The 22347-nt window shown below is 39.3% G+C and overlaps 1 protein-coding gene across 1 annotated transcript in view; it reads left to right on the top strand.

Annotated features, from left to right (window-relative positions):
- CUL3 (cullin 3) overlaps nt 1–22347 on the top strand; it is a 113829-nt gene that overhangs the window by 2597 nt on the left and 88885 nt on the right. The gene's annotated exons all lie outside the window — the stretch shown is intronic.

The following is a 22347-nucleotide window of genomic DNA, read 5'->3' on the forward strand; positions in this document are numbered from 1 at the left end:
TTTCATATATCCAGCTGTGGGATTGCCAGCCACTTTAGTTACTGAGTGAATGGGCCTAGTTATTAACTTATACTGCCATAAATCTGTCGTGGTGCTTCGACAGTTTCTTCAGTTGAAGGTTAGAGCACATGAATGTGAAGACTGCTGTTAATGGTTTCTAGCATTACAAGAAATATGAAAACCTCAGTCATCATTTATGATTTCCTGCAAGTAAGTCTGTGTGTGTGTGTGTGTGTGTGTGTATACACACATATACTTGTTAAAAAGGAGACACTCTGTTGAGTCATTGGCTTTTAGTTTTTATCATAACTTTTGATGTTAACAGTGGCAAACAATTATAATGTTTTGCCTTCACATATAAACTGGACATACCTGTTCACATCAGTTCACCAGCACATAATATGGCAGAGGACTTGCTTAGCCAAAATTCTTGCCAATGAAGTTGAGGATTTTAAGACTTCTTTAAATTGCTAGAAGTTATCTTTAGGACTTTGATTCAACTTGACAGCTTCCCCCTTATACTCCTAATCAACAACAGTGCAGTGTGTACTGTATTAAAAAACTAGAATGTTTTAAGTGGTCTGTGGCTGGTGGTCTCCAAAGAAATTATTTATTTTTAATACACGCTTATTCAGTGCATAAACCTCATATTATTAGAACTTTTGGAGGGTATAGAAAAATAATAATTGATTGGCTGAAACAGCCTTAGACAACTTGTATACCATAGAGCAGTGGGTCTCAAACTTTTTTACTGGTGACTCCTTTCACATTGCAAGCCACAGGTGCGACTCCCCCCCCCCAATACATTAAACACCCTTTAAAATATATTTAACACCCTTATAAATGCTGGAGGCAAGCGGGGTTTGAGGTGGAGGTTGACAGCTCGCAACCCCCTATGTATTGACCTTGTGACCCCCGAGGGGTCCCAACCCCCAGTTAGAGAACCCCTGCCATAGAGTGACTATCATAAAACTTAACAGTGACTAAAATTGTACATCTATTTTACAGCAAACTACTCTTGTACAACTAAAGTTTTCTAGCAATCTTTTAAATTTGGCTAGTAGGATCCATGCATAAAATCTCTTTATGTAGATGTGGGTAAACTAACAAGGGTACAGGGCAGCTCCAGGGCCCAGCACGCCAAGCGCGTGCTTGGGGCGGCAAGTTGTGGGGGGCGCTCTGCCGGCACCGCGAGGGCGGCAGGCAGGCTGCCTCCAGTGGTTTGCCTGCGGAGGGTCCCCTGGTCCGCGGCTTTGGTGGACCTCCCACAGGCAAATCACCAGAGGCAGCCTGCCTGCCGTGCTTGGGGCGGCAAAAAGGCTAGAGCCACCCCTGCAATGGTAAATTCAATGATTAGAATAAACATTATTTTGCATTTTATTTTTTGACAGTTCTTGTAACTGAGCATATAAAATGCTGTTCGTGGGTGAAGAATGTTCACACGGAGCCCTGCTCTCATAAATACTGAGAATGCCTGATTTTTTTTTTTTTTACTGCTCAAACTGCTTCTTGTTAGCATTGTTTTAATTTTTCCTTTTGAGTTGTGTAAAGAATGGATTAGTTATTTCACAAAAGTTATCTAATTATGTTCCTTAAAAATTAACATGTGTGTATGTATATATATATATATATATATCAAGGCCTCCAAACTCCAAAGTAGAAGCTGACATCTGTTGATAGTATTTTTCAAGTTTTGCTATTTAAAATACATTTCCTTTTTTGCAACCAAACCCAGTCAAAGTTCACAAAGGATTTCTAACTGAAAAAAGAACATGGCAGTGAATGACAGTTTTTAAGAGTTTACTATCATGCAAGTAATTATAAGAGAGAAAAGTTATCACACTCTCCAAAAACTATAACCACATTTTTCTAAAGATGCAGGCACGTGTGTAATTTACTCACTTGACTTCAGTGGACTCTTCCTATAAATGAAGTTACATGTGTTTGCAAGACTGGGACCTGTATTTAGTATTTACATTCATATCTGGTTACTATTCTCTCTTTTCACCTTTTCCAATTCTGATGCATCATTTTGAATTGTTAATGTTGCTAGTGTTATGCCATTTCTGTGTTCTCTGTTTGTCGTATATCTTAGCAGTATTGCATCTCCATTTCCTTCATTTTGTTTCAGTTTTTCATGTGGGAATATTTACTATTGCATTATGTGGAAAAGGTAACCTTGGACAAGTAAGGTTCCTGAAATCTAGCAATGTCATGGTTACTCCCTAATGATGACCATGGTCCTTCATATTCTGTGCTTATCTATAACATTTTTAGCATTTCATTCCTATAATAAATACGGGTGAACGATAATGGAAAGATGTACAATAATTTTGCACTTTTCTTTTCATTTTTTATGTTTCTGCTGTTTATTCATGTATGAATTAAAAATAGCGTAAGTGTAAACACACTGTTAAAACCTATTGCTCAGTCTCAAATGTTCATAGAATCATAGACTATCAGGGTTGGAAGGGACCTCAAGAGGTCATCTAGTCCAACCCCCTGCTCAAAGCAGGACTAATCCCCAGATAGATTTTTGCCGCAGAACCCTAAATGGCCCCCTCAACGATTGAACTCACAACCCTGGGTTTAGGAGGCCAGTGCTCAAACCACTGAGCGATCCCTCCCCCAATGTTCTACCTAAGAATCATTATTTTACTGAAAAATTACTTTTCTTCAGTTTTTTTTAGTTTCTTGTAATTAAAGAGTGTAGAAACTAAATGTGCAAATGCCCCTCCATACAAATGTCCTTCAGTATTAACCAGCAGCTGGTATACAGGATCTCACTGACTCTGCTTTTTCTTCCCTCAAGGGCAGTGGCAGAAGTTATGTCTACACTGCAATTAAAAACTTGCGACCAGCTTATGCCAGCTCACTTGCACTCATGGGGCTTGGGCTAAGGGGCTGTTTAATTGTGGTGTAGACTTTCAGGGCATGTCTACACTTACCTCCGGAGCGATCGATACAGTGGTGGTCGATTTTATTGCGTCTAGTGAAGACATGATAAATTGACCATTGAGTGCTCTCCCGTTGACTCCGGTACTCCACCGGAGCAAGAAGTGTAGGCAGAGTCGACGGGGAAGCGTCAGCAGTCAACCTATGGCAGTGAAGACACCGCGGTAAGTAGATCTAAGTGTGTCGACTTCAGCTACGTTATTCACGTAGCTGAAGTTGCATAACTTAGATTGATTCCCCCCTTTCCTGCCTCCAGTGTAGACTAGACCTCCGGTAGGAGGGTCCCAGAGCCCAGGCTGCAACCCAAACATCTACACCACAATTAAACAGTCCCTATGTTTGCACTGCAGTTAGACACTCATGACTGGCCTGTGCCAGCTGACAGCCTCCCAGGGCTTGGCTAAAGGGCTGTTTACTTGTGGTGTGGATAGGCTCAGGCTGCAGGCTGGGCTCTGAGACCCTTCTACCTCACAGGATTGTTGCGCTCCAGCCCAAGCCCAAATGTGTGCACCCCAGTTAAAAAGCCCCTGCGACCCCAAGTCAGCAGGCACAGGTCAGCCGAGAGTGTCTAATTGCAGATAGACAGATGCTTAGAGTACTTAGGAATCTAGAGGCTGAAGAGGGCTGACTGTTCAGTAGTCAGAAGCAGTCAATGACCAGAATTCCTTGAGCAGTAAACCACCCTTCATATTCACAATAGAAAGAAATAAGTTTGTGTGAGCAGTTTAACTCTGACATATAAAAAAAAGGTGTTTATGCAACATTGTATTGTTAAATACACATTAAAGCATATGGGTATTTAAATGTGGCTAGATTGTGGGATTAGGCTGTCAAATAAACAGACAAAAAAAACAGATGGTGTAGGATTTTTTTTTATAATTTTACCTTTTGAAATTACTTAAATCTAGAAAGAGTAATGGAAATAACTTTTTATCATCTTGTTGCTAAAGTTCTGTATTTTTGCATTAGGTATACAACAGTTACCTTAAGGTTGTACAATGAAATAATCTTGTGTATGAACTTTCAGGAGTACAGAACCTGTACAATAATGCCATTTTCAAAAATATAACAAGATATTCTAACCCTTAAAATATGTACTCATACATACACCTTTCAGTGTCAGTAATTCAGCTATAAAAATTTGGAGCTGAAACTTGGCGTAGAATTTAAATAAACTCTGCACGTTTTTTCAACAAATGTTTCTTTAATTGATCGGCTATCTTTTACACAGAAGCCAGAAAATCTCACTGTGCAATGGATGTTCAAGTCAATTTGATTTGACATGTTAAATGTGGCAAGTGATTAATTCATAATATTATTTTGTATATTGATAATAAAGAATGTCTGTACACTAACTATATTTTGTAAATGTTGTTTACATTTGAGGGACTGAAACAGTGCCTTTGCAGAGTAATAAGTCTGCTGCACAAAACACACACTGAAGTTCTAGTTATTTTCCCTAAATAGGGGAAGGAGCTATATTTTTTTGCCATCTTTTACCCTCTTGTGAAAGTACTGTAACATTCTTATGTTGCATTTCTCTACTCAAGTCACAATGGGCCAGTTGTTGCTGGCTAAAGGACTACTTAAAAAGCTCTCAAACAACAATATAATTATAACCTGATTTAGTTGACCTATATGGATGAAACAAAAGCATGCTAGTTCTGTCTTTTAAACTTTGTTAGAGATGAGTCAATGCAGGCCTGACTTTACTGCAGCTGCATTTGAACTATTTTGTTATGACTTTTGACCAGTGAAGATAAAGGCCATGAGTGTATACTGAAGTGTCAGAATATAGCGTATAAAACAAAATAGCCTTAATATAGCCAATTCTATAAGTTTCTTGTGAAAATACAGACTAAGTGAGAATTGGGCTAACAACAAGAAGTTTTATAAATTTACATAAATAACCTGACTTTAAGAGCTGTTAGATGGACTCTTACCAAGGATTCTTACTACTTTTATCACAGAAAATTAACTTTCATCTACAAGAAATTGGGTGGTTAGATCAGTCTGACTTGAAGTGAGTTATTGTATTTGTTTATGCATCATATTTTGTCAATGCTTTTGACCATCTTAATTTCCTGTAGAGCTCTTTCTTATTTTTGGATAATCCTACAAAATATTTTTCTGCCAACCCCTAGAATGTAACCAGCCATTCCTGTATGCTGTTATTGCAGCAATAAATACAGGGCTACTTTAAAGATTTGTGGAGAGGGTTAGAGAGATCCCATACATGTCTGTTATGTAAAATGAGTCTGTTTAAATATACTCGAAACTGTAAACTGATCCATTTTATATGGAATGGATAGGATAGTTATCCTCCACTTTGCCCAACCTTCTTTTGCATACGTGTAGCTTGGCTGCTTGTTCCTTTCAACCCCAATGATCAGCTTACATTAGTTTTAACTTTTCCAAGCTATTGTTGCAGAGGAAAGAGTGGCTTAATTTTTGTATTTAAAAAATAAAGAAGGCTGATAGTCTCATTGACACTCCTATATTCTCCAAATCAGAGTGGCTGGTACCTGTGGCCTTTGCATGGCTGAAAGAAAACTCTGCTTCTGGGAGCATTAGCTTCTTTTATGGCTTGTTTTGACCCTGGAGGGGTAGAGGGGGGTACATGGTGTACCTTGATGTGAAATTAAAATTTACATTAGATATCATAATGCTTGGGTACATCCAATCATTAAAGAAGTTGCTTTAACGTCTGTAGATTCACATGGATGAGTCTGAGCCGAGATTTCAGACAGAACCTGCATAATTTGTTGAACTAGACTAAAACAGAGAGTATTCATGTGGCAGAAGCTGTTACTGGTATATTAACATTTAGAGCATTCTACACATACGTGACTGCGGCGGCACAGTAGCTATGTCAGTGGGAGAAGCTCTCCCACTGACATAGCACCGTCCACGCTGGTGCTTACATTGGTGTAACTTACATAGCTCAGAGGGATGATTTATTCACACCCCGAGTGACATAAATTATGTTGACATAAGTTGTAGTGTAGACATAGCCTTAGACTCTTAGTATGTGTTCTCTGTGGTGTGCATTTTGGGATGGCTTGAGGGGAGAAAGGGAAGATGTTTTGTCACACGTTTGTTCAGCTTCAAATAAATGAATTAATTTCGACATAATGACTGGTACTATTCACTTCAGACCATATTGTTAAATAAACATATCACATCAGTGCCTTTGTGAGCGTTTGCTGTATTTCACAGTCGCAAGCCATATTTTTATAAAAGCAAATTAGCCGTTAGCCCATAATAAAATATGTAGTAATAGGTTGGATATTCATCAGTTAAGTTTCACTGTAACACATTTAGGGCTCTGAAATTATTAAAAAAAAAAAAAAAGACAAAGTTGCAACATTATTTACCTTGTTGAAAGGAAATGGGCATTGTTTTGGAAAATTCCCATTTAACAATGGTATACATTCTTTAATGTGAAAATGCTCTTAAATTTTACCTAATCGTGAATATTGAAAAAACATCACTAGATTTAGTTAATATTTCAGATTAAATGGTGGCATGGAGTTGAACAGATTGGACTGTGAAAACTAGCCATCTGTTCATTTTCACTATGTTTTAGGTGTTTGAGTTGATAAAGGTGTGCTAATACTAATTTTAGAATTTTTGCAAGAATTTTTGCAAGAAATGTGTATTTTTCCCCCCCTTAATTCTATGACCATACTATGTCTAGCTGTGATGTCATCAGATCTTTCAAGATAGGCAGGGACAAGTCTATTCAGCCCTTACATGGAAGAGTTTCAAGGTGATTTCCAAGTCTTATAGGTGTTGGTGATTTAGCAGCACTTCTCTCTGGGGGCCTGGTCTTGATAAGTATTGGGTACCCATGATTCCAGCTAAGTTGGTACTGAATTAAATACCTCAGCATGGTGTTGGAAAGCACCTTGCTGCTGCTGGAGGTTACTACCATCTTTTAAATGAGATGGAAAAACAAAAGAGCTAGGCCACTTTGTGATTGTAAAAATTCCTTGGCAGTCTTTGCAAGAGAAGGAGACAACGGTAGTATTCAGGCCAAATTCTAATTTAGGTGATTTCATTAGTTTTTCAGTGGATTTACTGGTGGTTGTTTTCTGCTGAACTGTTATGTAGTTGAACTACCGATAAGCAGTGACCCCCTTTTGTCCTAGGTGTATCTGCATCAATGGTGGGTGAATGAGTTAAATGAGAATTGCTTTACAACTTATGCAGGATGGAAGATGCTATATAATTGTAAGACCTTTTAGATAAAGGTTGCATACGTTATTGGGTTCTCTGAAAAAATACTTTTTCATTTTTGTTTGGTATTTCATTTGTTAATTGCTTCCTTCATCTGATGCAGCCTGGTACATTTTTAATAATTTTCTATAGGGGTGTGAGTGTAGGTTCCTGATTTAAATGTAAAATAAAATTTTTGCAGCTTTCTAATTAGTAGACTTGTCCATCTATGCTCCCTCAAAGGAAAGCAGGTGATTTTTAGTAGTTTAAGGTTCTATTTTGATTGAGGGACTTACATTTTTAAATTAAGCTACAGGTGGTAGAGTTAGGACTGTCTTTACTTCTTTGAGTTTTCAGGATACAGAAAATGAAGAGCTCCTTAAAACTGTAGTTTGGGCCTGGCTTCCATGTGTTAACAGATTGTTAGTGACAGTCTTGTCTTCCTGATGTTTATTTTTGGAAAAACGGGAAAAGGATCTACAAATAAATTTAACTTTGCAGCAATCTAAAAATGTCTGGAGGACCAAAACCTGAGCTATATCTATAACTATTAAGGACAGCTATTGCAAAACCATATCAATAGTATCTCACTATATTTAAGTTAAAAAGGAGTCATAAATGCTCAAGAGAATTTGGAGGATTAGAGACCTTCTGCATATGTGGCAGGGATGCCCTAAGATAATAGATTTTTGGAGGAAAATAAAACAGAATTTTCAAAATAACTGAAGTTAGCCAATCCACCGAACCCATAATGGTTCTATTTTAGGTCACAGACTGAAGGAGCTTATGATTTGCGGATTGCTCTCATGGTTATGGGATATTGACTCACTGACTGCTATCAGTGAAGTGTGTTAGCTTCTTTTTGGAAAAGGACTTATCCTCCCAGAATTAGTGGAATGGGAAGAAACAAGGTATGGGAAAGCATTGCAATAGAAAAAAAAGACAGCTTTATGCTAGGATGAAGTAGATTTTATAATTTATAATTACTCTCTTTGGAATTTAATCAAAATAAATATTCAGGTAATGATATGAAGATGAACATTCTGGAGAATAAGCAGAAGTGGATCAGGACAGATGATTTTTGTATATGGTAGCTAATTATGACTTATATGATTTATGGGGTGGGGGGAAATAAAGAAGGAAAAAAAATTCCAGGGGACTGTGCATATAACCATGAGGAGATGGAATCGTTTATTTTATTAGGACAATGTGTGCTGCAAAATTGATTAGACTCTTTAAATTGGTATTCATGTTGTTGCTGATTACAGGCCTGAAGTCTTTTTGATAGTTTGACGGTAAAATAAGGTGGAATTAGGAGAGACGAGAGATGTAAACTGTTTACAGTTTTATTATACTTGTGTGGAAATATGGATTTATTAGGTTAATGTTAATAACAATAAAAATCTGCATAATTTAAATATATAAGCAATTCATATAATTAAACACATGCTTTAATTACGTGAACTTCATCTTTTTCTAAAAAAGACCCCCAACAACTATGGAACGCAGAGCGAATCTTTATTTGTAGCCTCAGTTTAAGATATGTGCAATACAAAACTGACAGTCTTCCTTATATTTCACATTAGTTTGAACCTAAAAGGGGTTTTGTTTAAGACTAAGTAGTCCATTGCAGCTCTTCACTTTCACTCTTCCAGTCTAGAGTATTGAAGTGCTAGTGTTCCTCCCCACCCCAAACACACACCTGGCTCATTTTTTTACGTGTGGTGGGAGAGATAGGAGAAACTTTGATGCTTGTGAATTTGAGAGAAAATTGGAACTAAGATTAGTGAGGACAGACGCCCTGTAAACGTTCTCGTGCAACTCTTAATTCATTGCTGTCTTCCTATGTTGTTCCAGTTCTAGGGTTTTCCCTTGTGTGCCAAAAATTATGGTAAATATGTTAAATATATGAGAAAAAAAAGAAAAAGTGTTATCCTAGTGCACCAATATAAGTAGATTATGCACAAAATTCTAAATGTATTACAACTCTCTTCAAACAAAGTGGAAAAGTAGGCTTTTTTTGTTACTTTCAGACCTCTCTCCTAAAGCTCCTTGCAGTATTGTGGGGTAATCACAGGAAAAAAATAGTAGTCTTCAAAAAAATAGTAGTCTTTTCCCTTATGTTTCTTCTTTTGGAATGCCGTTACAATCTTTGTAAGTTTCCTGTAGACATCCGTGTGTGCTTGGAACACTTCCCTTTGATCTTGATATATTCTGTTTAACATGTATATAACAATTGCAAAATATTAAACATTTAACCTATTTGTAGATTCACTTTTTTTAATCATATGGGTACGGTTTCTAGTGGGGTTTAGATCAAAATGAGTGTTGGGAGGGTATTTAGTATTGTGGCTCAAGGAAAGTTTGAATCATAGCTGAAAGGCTAATGAGCTAACAAATTAAGTTGGGAAGAGGGTACCTCTGAATAGAGTTGGTGTCTTCCCATGCCCCAATTTCTCTGGAAGTAATATTTTTCCTTCTTGTACTAGTTCCCAACTAAGACTTGGCAATATAACATCCGCATCATGCTCTAAAGTGAGTATCTTTTTAATGTCTGAGCTTTTGTAGTAATCAATAGACATGAGCTGGCAAAAAGGAGAAATTAATGATCTCTGCCTACCGTGTGTAAAATCAGTTAACTGGGTTTTTTTTCTTAGTGAGTATTGCCTTCAAAATGTCTATTTAAAGAAAATTTTGCAGAACAGATCTTGAAATATACATAATCATTTTATTCTAAGTCAGAATTCTTGGGATAGATTTGGGAAGCCACATCAGTGGCTCTTAACTTTTCCAGACTACTGTACCCCTTTCAGGACTCAGATTTATCTTCTATACCCCCTTAAAAACTACTTGTTTACAAAATCGGACATAAAAATAACGAAGTGTCACAGCACATTATTACTGAAAAATTGTTTACTTTCTCACTTTTACCATATAATTATAAAATCAATTAGAACATATAGTATATAGAGCAGTATAAACAAGTTGTCTGTATGAAATTTTAGTTTTTACTGACTTCGCTAGTAGTTTTTATTTAGCGTGTTGCAAAACTAGAGAAAAAACCTGGATGACTTGATGTACCCCCTGGAAGACCTCTGTGTGTACCCCTGGTTGAAAACCACTGCCCTGCACAACCCTTTTGCATCAGTTAATCTCTCATTATTTCATTACAAATATTTATTACAAACATTGGTTCTAGAGCAGTTCTCCATCAGTGGCTCTCAGACTGAGTTAGTATATCACATCTACAACTCAGAAGTACTTTGTGTACCACCATCATAACTTTAATCAGTGTAGTTATAATAGATCCGTATTCTAATATACTCAAGCTGTGATATGTGAGGAGAGAGAGAGAAAAAAACTGCTGCTCTATAGATTTAACGTTAAATGGTACTAGAAATATTTACCAAAGCTAAGATGGGGAGACACAAGTTCAGGTCCCTGCCCTACCTGATTCAGAGCATTCTCCCTCAATTGCTCTGAAGGCTGAAATGTTGTGCCACTTATTTGAACAGGCACACTTTATCTGTTATAGTAATTACAGGACAAACTGTTGTATGGAATGTCATCTGAAAAAACTTTGAATCCTACACAAGGATTTTCAGAGGCGCCTAGGGAAGTTAGATACTCAGATCCCATTGAGGCTGATGGATAATTGCAATAAGTCGTTATTTTAGCTAAATGATTCTTTGTGGTTAGATTCTGATACTTGTACAGCACCTTATTCCGTGAGTGGTTCCAGTGACTTCAGCATTGCATAAGGTGGTATTGAGTGTGAGTAAGGGTATCTCAATCTGTATAATGAGTAAAATAAATTAATAAATATAAGTAGTAAAAGGAATCTTCGAAGCAGTACTGTAAAATACTGTACCTGTCACTGTTTCATAATCTCTTCAGTGCATGTGGTAGATGCTGTTATAACAGTGGGGCTGACGTAATAACTGCACAATAAAGTTTGTTAATTTGGAGTTAGGATTACTGTAGTGACGTTTCCATCAACCCAAAGCCTCAATCAGTTTAAAAAACAGCGAAGCACATACAAACCATCTTGCAAGTACATATTTTTATGTGCTTAAATAATCCTGTTCCTCTTGACTTCAGTGGTGCAGGATTATGCCCTAACTCACAGATCTATCCACCACCTCTGCCAAAATGATCAGTAAACTGTGCCCACATGTCATGCATGTAAACATATTTCAACATGTAGATGAACATATATAGGAAGCCCAATTTGTGATTGCAAATACGATGAAATTAATCCTCTTTCTTGTTAGAACATATTGGAGCTGAGTTTCAACATTGTAAGGTGTATATTAAAAACATTTAATGTTTGTTTAGAAATTTAAGATCAGTGTTACTAGTTTTTTACATTTAAGCAACTTAAGTTACAGCAACTTTGAAATTCACATTTCTTACACTTTCTAGTAGGAAATCTTTTTTTTTTTTTTTTTAAGTCCTTGATATCTCTTAATTATCAAGGTGGTGATTTCCTAATTAAGTGTTTTATTACATTTAAGGCAGTATTTTAATGACTTATCTTTCTTTGTAATTAGAAACAATAATTATCTTCTAGTTCTCTTTTAAATAAACTGTTTTTGGAACTGTTGATGATTGTGGCATGTGACAAAAGGACTTCCTTGCCTGCTTTGTGGCAAGTCTGAACTAGATTCCTCTTTCATAGGTCAGTATACTGCAGTTTGTATTGTTTCCTGATACCATTTTGTTCTATTTTGGGTGGAGGATGAGTAAGAGGAGTTAGATATCACTATTTGCATTTGTTCTTCCAGTTCATTCAGGATGGATTAATTTTGCTTTTACTATGTAATTCTGAGCTTCTGGTAAACTGTTTCTTGTCATTTTTAACTGATCACAAGCAAGGCAATTTACTTGAATTGAAGAGGCCAAGGCAGTGAGACAGGGGTCTGCAACCTTTCAGAAGTGGTGTGCTGAGTCTTCATTTATTCACTCTAATTTAAGGTTTCGCGTGCAGGTCATACATTTTAACGTTTTTAGAAGGTCTCTTTCTATAAGTCTATAATATATAACTAAACTATTGTTGTATGTAAAGTAAATAAGGTTTTAAAAATGTTTAAGAAGCTTCATTTAAAATTAAATTAGAATGCAGAACCCCCCGGACCGGTGGCCAGGACCCAGGCAGTGTGAGTGCCACTGAAAATCATAGGTTGCCTATCCCTGCAGTGAAATGTGGTCTCCTATGTTAGTTATATCACATTTGTATTGGAGATTGTTAGTTGGGCCAGACAAAACACACAGTGCGCCTTCCTGGATACAAAACACTGGATTCAGCTCATACAACTCTTGCTAATAAAGAATCCAAGGATAGTTTCTGATTCTTCACTCTTCCCAAACCAAATTGCCATGCGTACTGATGCGCCAGGCTGACTGGATCTGTCTGCACTGAAGAGGTTTTCTAACCTGTTTTGAAACCAGTTTTATAAAACTGCTCATGGTATTTTAAACCTCTGAATCTAGGTCTCTGCTTTGGCTCTAACCAAGTTTTAAAATGAGGCTAGGTTGAGCTAGCTTTAAAATCAATTAGAAAAATTCCATAGTATAGCCAGATCTGTCTCTCCCCCAAACAGATATTTTTGAAAATGAGCACTTTCATTATGGCCATTCTATAATACATGCTAATCTTCTCTGACCTGAAACGTTATGGAAATATGTCTAAATATTTTCTGTAATCCTTGGTTAATATTATAGACAATGTCTGTATTTTAGGTTGTATAAGCGTTTCAAAGGGCCATTTGCAGTTTGGTATAACTTTCTCCAGTTTATGACTTTTGAGCTGAAACCTTCCGTATTTGATTTCTGATCGAGAGTCACTTAATTTGAAAGCGTGTGCAAATTGGTTAAGCCATTTAAAAATAAGTTACCAAAATTTTGCAACTCTTTTGAACAGCTCTAGCACCTCAATGTGAAGGTGATAGGAGTTTGAAACTTTGCAGGGAGATGGTGCCTAGTTTACAGTTATATCTTTTGGTGGTCTGTTGAAGAGCCATCTATATTTTGCAGAGTTACAACTTTATGTAGCACGTGCACTGACTTTATGCAGAAATGAGAGAGCGTTTGAAAAACATTTTTCTTGGGATTGCAGAAAAGGAAGATAATAAAAATGAGAAATTACACTTACTGTGCTACTTCAGGATTTGTGTGGAATGAGGCAGGGCTCATTTGAGCCCAGGCCTATGAGGAGCACTACCTCATTCAGTGCACTATATGAAAGTAGAAACGAGACAGGAATACGTCATTCACAGTACACTATCCAACTTCAGCAGCTCGAGGATGGTGTCCTTCAAAATGTTGCCTAATTCACCAACTGACTTGCACATGTTCTGGGGAAAATAAATAATGAGATCCAGATTACAACAAAGCATACACACAGGGGGCAGAATTAAGGTTGTCGTGAAGAAACTACGGTATTCACTGACTTCAAGTACTTCATGTTGCAACCTTGTGTGGCGGTTTTTTTTAGAAAAATAGAAGTTCGTAGGCATGAATCTTATCACTGAAATTGGTGACCTGGTTATGATTTATGCATTGAATTTCTAATTGGTGGTAGGCAGTATTTTATGTTTTTATCTGTAACAAAAGGAGTAAATTGTCCACAATAGATTTTGTAACTTTGCACCACAAATAATTGCATAGCAAAATTGTGTATTACTTCTGATGTGATAATGTTATAAATATTAGGGATGTACATACCATTTAAAAAGTTAACCATTTAAATTATTAAAAAATATTTTGTTTAAACGATTAATTGATTAAAGAGCCAGCCTGCCTGGCTGCTCTGGCCGGCCGGCTTGGGGTTAACGGTTAAGGTGGGTTGACCAGTTAGACTAATGCTTACCAGTTAACCTTTCACATCCCTAATAAGTATACAAAGCAACAGAATTCTGATTCCAAATAGGAGTAATGCTGTTATACATAACACTTAAGTGATTTAATTTCTGACCCTGTGATGTCTATAATCCACTACATTTTAGAGAGACATTGAAAAATTTATCCTTTCACAGTTGTGATATCCTGTGAAATGTGATCTTTGTTTTTTAAAGCATGCTGGTCTCAGTCTTTCTGTATTTGGCTAGAAATCTTTCAGCTTATGGTGGTATTTCTGTTGGTCACAAATTTTATTTTAAATGTAAATTTAATGATGGAAAAAGGTGCTAGATTAACAGATGTGGAGGGAAGTCATCTTTATTCAGAGAATCAGACAGCATGGATAATAGCATTCTATGACTAGCTATTATTTATCAGTGCCTAAGGGCTAGCCAAGCGTGGGACCCCACTATGCTATAGTATAGAGTAGAGTAGAAGACAGTCCCTTCCCTGAAGACCTTACAATTTAAATAGACAAGACAGATGCAGTGAAGGGGGTGGGTAGAACACATAAGCAGAGTGAACAATGTGATTGCAGCAATGACTAGGAGTTCTGGATGCCAGTTTAAATATAAAGTTGTTAATTTTCATGAATAAGTTTTTAACTATAAAGAGCTTTTGAGTATATTAACTCTGTTTCTTTGATTGCTTAAGAATCGGTGACTGCTTTAATTTACAGTCAGAATTCAAATAAACCTGTAAAAACAATTATTTTCCTAGGAATTTACAAGACATTAAAATTGTGCAGAAAAATATAGAATGGCATAAAAATAGAACCTGAAATCCAGACTCATTAATTTCCTTCATTGCTTGACCAATGTGTGTCAGTCTCATTCTGTTGGGGCCATTTCTAGAAGAGAAAGAGTAGTTAAATTTCTGTTCATTTGTTTAAATTCTCAGTCTCCTAATTTTGTCAAAAACACTGCCAGATCAGGATACGGGTATGGTTTAAAGTCTATTCTATATGGGCACTGAATACTGTTAAATGATGAAACTCCAGACAGCTCTGCTTGTTAGAAAATTTCTTCTGACTGTGTCCATATCTTGTTGCTGTTGCCCTTTAATTTAATCTTCTGCATTGGAAAGAACTGTCCCCTCTGCATTAAGTCTTTGCAAAATGCTGTTGCAACTCACCCTACTGCTTAATTTAAAAGAACCCATCTCCCTGCAATCTTCCATCCTCAAACTGTCTGAGAAATGGGCTCTGAAAAGCCTTCACAAGCAACAATGATTTATTTTTTATTTTTTATTTGAAAGCTAATATAGTGCATGAATTGAACTCTACAACCAAACAGCAATTTGTTATTTTAAAACATTTACGTCAACCAGAGCCGTAACTAGGTATTTTTGCGCCCGAGGCAAGAATATAAAATTGCGCCCTCCCCTAGAGGTGGCTCTTTGGCAGCAATTCAGCGGTAGGTCCTTCAGTCCCTCTTGGAGGGAAGAGTCTGCCGCCAAAGAGTGGATGAAGTGGTGGTGGTAAAGCCTTTGATTTTGGGGGGTCAACTCATGGTTTTTGACGGATTGGGCTGGTAATGTTGCTTCCAAGATGGTCTTTGGTTCCAGTCCAGTTCCAATCCAGAGAGGGACTCACAGGTTAAGAGAGGACGGAGGTGCTGGATATCAGCAGTGGCCACTAGGGATCAGCATGTGTCCTGAGAATGCTAGGAATTCAGGCTTGCAGGGCAGGATCAGGGGTGGCAGGTTTGTAGAAATTTTAGTGGTGCCCAGAACCTGCCCCCGCCCAAACTCTGCCCCTCCCACCTGCCCAAGGCTCTAGGAGGGAGTTTGGGTGAGGGAGGAGGTCTGGGGTGCAAGCCTTAGGCTGGGGCAGGGGACTGGGGTGCAGTCTCTGGGAGGGAGTTTGGGGATGGGAGGAGTGCAGAGAGAGGGGGTGCAGGGGTGAGGGCTGTGGGTTGTGGCTGCAGATGAGGGATTTGGAATGTGGGAGGGGCTCAAGGTGAGAGTAGGGCTGAGGGCTCTGTCTGGGGCTGGGAATGGGAGGTTTAGGGTGTGGGAGGAGTTCAGGGCTGGAGGTGAGAGTAGGAGTGTGGGGGGTGAGAGCTCTGGCTGGGACTGGGCATAAGGTGTTTGGGGTGCTGGAGGGGCTCAGGGCTCGGGCAGAAGGTTGAGGGTGTGGTGGGGGGTGAAAGCTCTGACTGGGGGTGTGGGCTCTGGGGGTGGGGCAGTGCTGGGGATGAGTTTTGGGTGCAGGCAGGCTGCTCTGGAACAGGGACAAGAGAGGAGGACTCCCCCCAGCAGTTTCCCTGCCAGCAACAGCAAGCTCTGAGGGAGGAGCCCCCCCTTTCCTGCCCCCCACAAGCACACTCATCCCCACTACTGTCACTGCATGTGCTCCTAGGGCCCCCCTCAGGTCCAGGAATCTCCCTTGCCTCCCCTGTGGTGGGTGCCGGGGGGGTGCTGTGTGCACCTCCTCCCCTTCTGTTGCCCCTGACTGTAGCTTCACTGGGGGTGAGGGATGGGGCTGCCTCCTTGCCCAGCATGGGACAGGAGTGGTCACTGCGGGCAAAGGGGGACCCCCTGTGCTGCTGGAGGGTCCCATTGTAAAATGAAAGGGTCTGAGAGGGAATGACCGACTCAGAGTCAGTCTGTCTTGGGAGTGGCAAGGGGGGTACTAGGACCCTGTGGCAGCAGTTGCTGCAGAGAGGAAGCATGGAGCTGCTCTGCTCCGGGCTGGGAAGTGGGGGGCGGGGAAAGCAAGTCGGGCTGGGGGGATGTGTGGGGGTGGGATCACCTGGCTTATAAATATCTCTCTGCCAGCCAGCGGATTTTTTTTTTCTCCACCACTTTCTGCACCCCTTGGCTTTGTGTGCCTGAGGCAAGTGCCTCACTCACGTCACCCTTGTTAGGACACTGACATCAACAGTTTAAGTAAATCTATCAATGCGAGGCAGGGAATGAGCAAGGAAGAACATTGGGGGCCGATTCTTCACTCAGAATTGCTAATATGGATCAGTGTGCACCCTTTTGTTGTCAGAGGTCTGCTCTAGTGGATCAAATTGCAGAATCAGGACTTGAATTTTTTAATAAAACATATATGGCAGCTCTTATCCAAGGATCTCAATCTAGATCTCAGAAGTACATAAATGTTCTTATGACATCACAAACTAATTTTGTGTCTCTTGACTACCATAGTGGAACTTTCAGTATGTTTGTTTTTATGGAGACAGTTTTTGTTACAGCTGTCTTTAGAAAAATATTTTCATTTTATTTAAAAATTTTCATTTGTGACAGCCTCACAAGCTAAACAACCCAGAGGTAACCGTTCATTGACATTCTTATTTAGTTTTGAGGAAGCAAATCTTGGCCAGCGTATGGTCCTACGTATTTTGTGCAATAGTTTAAACAGAGCTTTTTAATGGGGAAAACTGTAAGACTCTTCTTGCTAAAACTTAAGTACAAAACTTATTTGCTGCTGCAATACATAGTTGTTTAAGTTCTTAAAAACCTTTGGTTTGCAAGAAAACCATTGCTGCAAAGCAAGTCAACTATTTTTGATGTCTGAGTAGGGGATAATATTCTCTTAATTTGTCATGATAAAACTTCAGCAAACCCATTTCCTAAAATTTATTCAAGTGCTGCTGCTGCTTGCAAGAGAGAGATAATTAATTGAAGGAGAATATGAAGCTACACCGAAAGATGGAATATTTAATATCAAATATTAAAAGGTAATATATTTCAAATATTCTTTGTGATAGCTTTGTAAAGTTGTCTTCTATAGCTTTACATTTCCTGGCATTTCCCTTCTGCAGTTCTCTGAAGTGGCCCCAGTATGTGAGTTATCATTAGAGCAGCAAGTTGTTTACATTTATATTTAGTGAATTAGAGGCAGAAAAGGATAAAATAGCAAGTTCTAATTTTAATCCCAGTCCCACCAAAGAATAGAAAATTAAAGTTGACAGAATTTATTATCCCTATTATAGGGAAGAGGTTTTACTCAAGCTAATTCCTCAGTCCCAAAAAGAATGGAAAAGGGGGATGAAGACCTGTTCAAGACCTCAGATATTGAACATCTTTATACAACATTGAAAATTCAGAATGAGCACCTTGACCCCTATATGCCCTCCCTCAGCTCAGGTGACCGGTTTGCAGGCTTCGATTTGAAGAGTGCTTCTTTCCATTTGGACATTCATCCTGCTCACAAAAGGTTCCTGCAGGTCACAGTGGGCCAGGAACACTTTGAATACAGGGTGCTCCCATTCAGCCTCTCCATGGCCTCGAGTTATTTACAAAAGTTGTTGTGGTGATGGCTGCATACCTCTGTAGACAGGGGAGATGGATATTCCTTACCTGGACAATTGGCTGCTCATTCGTTGGTTGTACCAGGAAGTTCAAGAAACAATCACTATCACAATTTAACTTTGATTCTCTAGGACTTCAGTCATTTTGGACAAGTCCATATTAACACCTGCACAAACCATACAATTAATTGTCTAAGTTCAGGTCCACCCAGTGGAGACCTGCTTACCTTTGGACCAATTCCTGGCTATGAGGGATCTCATCAACCAGCTTCATGTCAGCCCTCAGACTACAGACCAGTCCTGCCTGGTTCTGGCCACTTGTAGGCATGCACTTATGTCACCCCATTGACATGATTGCATCTACAATGTCTCCCAATCTGCACATTCCAGGGCCTACTGTCCCAAAATGAGGGCAATGTGAAGCACCCCTGTCCAGCATCCCTACATCTGGCAGCATAGCTTTAGGATGGACAATGAGCGTAGAACAAGCCTTCTTTCAAGACGTTTGAGCCATCCTCCAGAACAGCAGGAGACCCACTTTGGGAAAATGCTACTGCTCTCCCTTTCGTGCCTGCAGTATCACTTCCTATTGAGGTCCCAGGTATCCCTCCCCTAGTGGAGTATCTTCTTTTGCTAAAGACTCCTGGCTTGTTGATTAGCTGCCTAGGAGTATATTTGGCAACTCTGAGCTCTTTCCAGTCTCTGGTGAAAAGCTGCCCTGTTTTTACTCATCCCTCTATCACAAAGTTCCTGAAGGACATCATAAGGACATTTTCTCTAGCTTTGAAACCAGTTCCTGCTAGGGATCTGAACTTCATTCTTTCTGCTGTCCTTTTGAACCTTTTGAACCTTTAGACCCTTGTTTTCTTCTGCACCCTTTCTTTGAAGATCACCTTCTGATAGTTATCTCTGCTAGAAGGGTAGGGAAACTTGGAACCCTTATGGTAGACCCACCTTACACAGTTTTTCACAAGGGCAGGGTTTCTTTAGGTCTACATCCTAAGTTCATAATTAAGGTGCTTTTATGTTTCATCTTAACTAGGCTATACACATACCAGTGTTTTATGCTAAACCTCACTGAAGCTATGGAGAAGTCAAGACTCAATACTTTAGACATATCAGGGTTCTTGCCTTCTTTTTGCAAAGAACAACTCCTTTTCGGAAATCTCCAGGGTTGTTGTTCGTTGCTGTCGCTGAGAAATGAAAGGAAAGCTCTCTCTTCCCAAAGACTGTCTAAGTGGATAGTCTCTTGCATTTCTCTCTGCTATAATGTTATGAAAGCCACTCCTCCTCAAACTGTCAGGACCGTTTACGATTGCTCAAGTGGTACCAGTAGCTTCCTTTCAGGGAATTCCCCTCTCTGAGATTTGCAGAGCAGCCACTTGGGGCTCTTAGCACACTTTCACCAGGCATTATGCGCTATTCTAAGCTTTGGCCACAAATGCCTCCTTTGGCTCAGCAGTCCTCAACTCTGCAACCAGAAGGAGCCAGCAGCCAGCTTTCCTAACTGTGAAGGAGCATTTTCCTCCTCCTCTAGTTGTTGCTACTGAAGACCTTTCCAGCTGAACTGCCTCCTAATCTTGGAGGTCTCCCATATCTATTCTCAATGAATTCCTTGTGATAGAGAATAATATTTGGTAAGTACAGCCTGAGAGGTGGCAGGAGAGAGTAAATTTTTAAAAAAAAGATGTCTTCTATATCTTGACATGAGAAGAAGGAATGATCTGAATCCATGAGAACGCAGCTGTGGAAATTACCACATCCCACTCTTGATAGGACATAAAACCAAGAAAATTCAAGAGGCTGAAAGTAACTGAGGGCATGTCTACACGGGGACACTCAAGAAAGTTAAGATGAGCCAACTAAAAGTGTGAAGCCAAAGTACATTTAACTCCTATGTGGAGTTCTCATTAGGAAGTAAAGTGGCCTGCTTAGACAGGTCCCTGAAATCTGAATACCCTAGATCAGTCAGACTAATTTCTGCATAATATATACCTTGTCCTCTTAACCTATGGCCAAATTGGAGTTTTAACATATCCAGTGCAAAATGCTATGAGAATGATGGCAAGAATCTCAAAATTTAGTTCCCAGGGCTTTGAATAGTACACAACTTATCTGGATTCTGACCTCTTGAAAGGTAATTGCAAAGAATATCCCCTCCCATCACCATCTTCAAAACGTTAATATGTATTACTAAGTGATCCTATTTTTAATATTGTCTTGTTTATCTTTAAAATTTACATGTCTGACACTGACTCTTTTCTGAAGCCTAGTTGGCGCTAGTGAAGTCCTGTTTTAGAGGACTTCATTAGGGCAAACTAGGGACTTTTAAGTTTGTGCCCACAGTGTCTATACAGGGATTTCCATACAGTACTTTGGTGCATGCTGCAGTTCACACACTCTGAGTCTAAACTGCAGGTCAGTGTAGGCATGCACAACTAGGGGAGGAGGAAAATGCTCCTTCACAGTGAGGATAGCTGGCTGCTGGCTCCTTCTGGCAGCAGGCAGTGATTTCACCACTGCTCCCAAACACAGTGTTCATAGAGATGGGGAAAAAAATGTATGCTGCCTTGGCAATGAAGGAATGAGCTTTCTTCCCCAAAGGTGGAAGAGGAGAAGCCATGTACCTCCAAGACTGGGAGGACTGTGGCACCACTCCCAAGAGGAAAAGAAGGGTGGTGGTGGTCAGTGACTCCCTTTGAAGAGGGGGCAGAGACATCTAGCTAATGGTCTGACCTGGCATCTCAGGGAGGTGCTGCCTTCCAGCGGCCCATATGACAAGTTATAGAAGGATTGCCAAGGATTATCTGACCCACTACCCCATGTTGCTCATCCATGTGGGCACTAATGATTCTATGAGGTATGACCCTGAGCAGATCAGAAGTGACAGCAGTGCTCTGGGAGTAAGGATGAAGGAGCTTTTGCGCAGATGGATTTTTCATCAGTCCTTCAAGTCAATGCTAGGGGCCAGGCAGAGACAAGACACATTCTGGCTGAATGGATGGTATCGCCAGGAGGGCTTTGGCTTCCTTGACCACAGGATGGTGTTCCAAGAAGGATTGCTGAGTAGAGGTGGGGTCCACATATCTTGATATGCTCCTGATATCACTTCGTCTAGGAAAAAATAAACTATTTCATAATATTGAGTATATTTTCCCCCCTTACTGGCCTTATGATTCCTGGAAAGCTAAGTTGCAATCCTATTTATCACCTGTAGACTTCAAGACAGAAATCAGTCTACTGCAATCTCTCTTACTTTGTTAAGCTACAGGACTCTTTCACCCTTCTCCCACCTTGTCATTTTAGTGAACTCTTTAAATAAGCATTGTATCACAAATATTAATTTATTATACAATGTGGTCTGAACAGAGACTGAATCAAATACCAGCTCTGCTGCTAATTCCACTGTGCAGCCTTTGGCAACTCATGAAACTGTTTCCTGATCTGTGCAATGAGGATATGTTCTGTAGGATTGTGAGTGTATTTGATGGTGTTGTTTATAAACAGTGCTTAATCTGTCTCTAAATACTTGTCATTTATATAGATAGTATGTCTTCAACACTCACCACTGTGACCCTAGCTGTGTTATAATAAATTAGAACAAATAATTCACTCATATGGACACTTCAGTAAAATCACTGCCTCTTCTTGTCCACACCATGAGATCTGTACCTGTTATGATGTGTATAATTAAAGCTTGATTAAACAGGCCTAAAATTTGTCAGGTTCTGTGTTAGTATGAGTGATAACTGGAGATTGGTGGTTATATTTAGGGAAAAAACAAGAATTTTCTCCCTGTGGAATCAGGGGTGAGTCCTATGAAAACTCTATTTTTGAAGGAAAAAAGTCTTTTTAAAAAAAAAAAAGATGCCATTGACTGTGTACTTGGAAAAATCACAGCAAAGGGCTGTCTTTGACTCAGTGGAGTTAATCCCTACCAGCCTTGTTCAACTCTTGTTGATCTAAGGTCTGATAAATGTCATAAATTTCAAATTGGAGAAATTCGACA

This window comes from Gopherus evgoodei, chromosome 9 (genome assembly GCF_007399415.2).
Source record: "Gopherus evgoodei ecotype Sinaloan lineage chromosome 9, rGopEvg1_v1.p, whole genome shotgun sequence".
Classification (NCBI taxonomy): Eukaryota; Metazoa; Chordata; order Testudines; family Testudinidae; genus Gopherus; species Gopherus evgoodei.